We start from the raw sequence: 556 nt of genomic DNA, 5'->3' as shown, positions 1-556 counted from the left end.
TGCAGGTCGTAAATTTCTCACTGTACAGGCATAGTGAAGATGATTTGAGTCAGAAAAGCTTGGAAACGTGAGTGCTTCCTTGCTTTCTATAGGGCTAAGCTTTCTTGTTGAAAGTCTTCAGGAGCTGTTCAGTAACAATGATGGTATTACAGAACCAGCTGTTATGTGACGAGCCATTGATGGTCCTCCTTTCAGTCTTGCCCCAAAGTGGGCAACCTGTTATCTTCCAATAGGCTGCTGGGTCTGCATCCCCCCCCCCCATAATCCCAGATCATTCAGGCTGATGGACATTATGGTCTTCCATCCCTGGACAAGCTCAGGATTTGCACTCATCCATCTACAAGCTGCTGAACTGGCTGGTAAGCATTAAGGAGCAGCTTCCTAGCAGTATCAGCTCATATTTTGAACACATGGCATTCTTGTTATTACCCCACACTGACCTATCTCCTCTCCCCTGGAGCTGGGTGCAGCCTTTAAGGCTGCTTAGTGCAGGGTCACAGCTACTTATCTTGCCTTCTGCAGTCTCCATTCTCTTTCTCATAAGCTGCAGATCAGA

Source organism: Podarcis muralis, chromosome 5, assembly GCF_964188315.1.
Source record: "Podarcis muralis chromosome 5, rPodMur119.hap1.1, whole genome shotgun sequence".
Classification (NCBI taxonomy): domain Eukaryota; kingdom Metazoa; phylum Chordata; class Lepidosauria; order Squamata; family Lacertidae; genus Podarcis; species Podarcis muralis.
Note: the sequence above shows the minus strand (reverse complement) of the source record.